This window comes from Bactrocera latifrons, unplaced genomic scaffold (genome assembly GCF_001853355.1).
Source record: "Bactrocera latifrons isolate USDA-ARS-PBARC rearing strain unplaced genomic scaffold, ASM185335v1 scaffold_66, whole genome shotgun sequence".
Lineage (NCBI taxonomy): Eukaryota > Metazoa > Arthropoda > Insecta > Diptera > Tephritidae > Bactrocera > Bactrocera latifrons.
Genome location: NW_017537334.1, coordinates 1,389,941 through 1,392,153, shown reverse-complemented (window position 1 = coordinate 1,392,153; position 2,213 = coordinate 1,389,941). Strand labels below are relative to the sequence as shown.

The following is a 2,213-nucleotide window of genomic DNA, read 5'->3' as shown; positions in this document are numbered from 1 at the left end:
AAATTCGGTATGTAATATTTTCTTAACACCCTGATGACACGTACCAAATATGGGTGAAATCGGTTCACAACCACGCCTGAAATCTCGATTATCACTTTACCGGTGACACCCGAACTTAGCCCTTCCTTACTTGTATTAATTATTTTCATATAATAAGTATAAAATTTTGCATTGAAATTTCGAGATTCATCAATCGATTATTTYACTGTTATGCAAACAACCGTTAGATAGAAAAAACTTTTGCGTTTGACTTGTAACGCAAAGAACTCAACAAGCTTTTAAGCCAAAACCAATTTAATGCCGTTATACAACACTGAAGATACAATTCAGCTTTTCAGCCAAGTTGCAACTGAAATGACACCTTCCAACTCTCAAACCACGAATGGGCCACAAAAGCAAATAACGAATTGGTAAAAAGGTGAGGAACAATAACAATAATACACACAGCGCAGAGCGCGCACAGCCAGCTATAAACACAGCAACAACACAGCGAATAATAATATCAACTGAGCTACGCCAACTGGAAACGACTGAAATACGTAAACACACACAAATAGTAACAACAACAACAACCAGCGTGGAGGAAGCATGGTGCCAATGAGGCAAAGTAGAAATATTGTGGAAGCAACAGGCCAAAAGMAATTAGCAATAAGCCAAATATTACCGCTCGGGCGAGATCAGTTTAAGCGAGACAGTCGAGTGGAAAAGTTAACAAGCGCGGATAAAACGAGTCAAACACTACAGCGACGAATCGTTGTTGGAAACGTGAAAAGTAGARAAAATATCACTGAACAACAGGTGTTGACTGAGATTTGATTTTAGTGCATATTGTTGGTGTCTAATAAAGTGTGGGTTAATATTCATGCTAATTACGGTTGCGTTGTGCCTTTGTGTTCTCATTGCTGTTGTTGTGGTGTTTTTTGTTAAATTTGTCAAATTACTAAGTTTTCGAAAATAGARGAGTTCCGTGTAGACACAAGAGCAGTCTTACAGCGAGCAGTTAACAACGACAGCAACGTTTTATTGCCAAATAGAGGGGCAGAGCCGAGCTGTRCATGAATAAAAAACGTACAATTTTTTTGCTAAACAGCAAAATCGTTAAATAACTTTAGTCATCAACGATTTTATGGTAAATAATCACTTCAGGCATTTCGTGGGTGTCTCCAACACCCTGCTGCCGTGAGTGTGAGCTAAGCGTTTGGTGTTGTGTGAGTGAACTTGAGCTGCTAAGCTGCCTAAGCTTCTACACACAGTTGCCTTTTCTCGCCCAAATCGCGCCGCGATATTCAGCCAAGTTGTGTATAGCCGTAAAGAGCATGCTTGAAATTGTGGGCTTTCTCTTAAGCCTGTCTTCGCCTGGCTCTTAGAAATGAGTCTTGCTTGTGCTGGGAATTTCAGCAAACATTTTTTTGGTTTTGTTTATTTCATTGCCAATTTGTGCAAGTGGATTTGCATTTTTTCACACACTTAATTAAAGGCGGTGTTTGGTCATTAACTTCGGAAGGCTTTTGCATTTTAAGCGAAGTCGTTGCTTAGCTACTATACTTGACTGCAATATTAAAAAATTATTCAATTAAAAAATGTTTCGTTTTGTTGGCTCATTTCTGCGGCGCTTTTGTTTACTGCACCAATGTCGAAAGTGCCAGAAAAGTTTATTGGCGCGTGAAACCTGACGTCAAGGCAAATCAAGCCAATTATCCCAATCACGCGGCCCATTGTGGGTATAGTGCGTATTTACGTTCGAAAATTGCGTTTTGTTTTTTAGCCGGTTTTTTGCGTGTTTATTTACGAGAATTTCAGAATATCATTAAATAAATTGTAATTCATTCACAATTTGTTGAAAACAACTTTTTTACGCTTTATTTATTTGATGTTTTATAAAAAGTGTTATAATAAAAAATTAAAATTAAATGCGCATATGAATTTTTGTTATTGCGAGCCTAGAAATTATCGACATACGATCAAACATATAAACTAAAATCGAATACAATTGTTTTTAAAAAAGTTTTAGGGAGAAATCACGACGAAACGTTTATAGTCAAGGTTTACTTTGAAAATTTATTATGTATAGCACAATTATTTAGCGTTTTTGTGTTTTGTTGAAGTTAAAAATCTACATTAAATTAGATTTGATAACAATTATATTATTAATCTGAATAAAAAAATTTGTAAAAAAGAACTTTGCGATTCCCACTCCAGCTCACAAATTTACA

General features: G+C 36.2%; 1 protein-coding gene across 6 annotated transcripts in view; it reads left to right on the top strand.

Moving 5' to 3' along the window:
* Nucleotides 1–447: 447 nt before the first annotated feature.
* LOC108975499 overlaps nt 448–2,213 on the top strand; it is a 93,841-nt gene continuing 92,075 nt past the window's right edge. For 2 of the 6 annotated variants that reach the window (XM_018944010.1, XM_018944012.1), the window contains exon 1: nt 448–848. The gene's annotated coding sequence lies outside the window, so the exon portion shown is untranslated. The remainder of the gene's footprint in view (nt 849–2,213) is intronic. The other 4 variants (XM_018944007.1, XM_018944008.1, XM_018944009.1 and 1 more) reach the window with 3 other exon arrangements.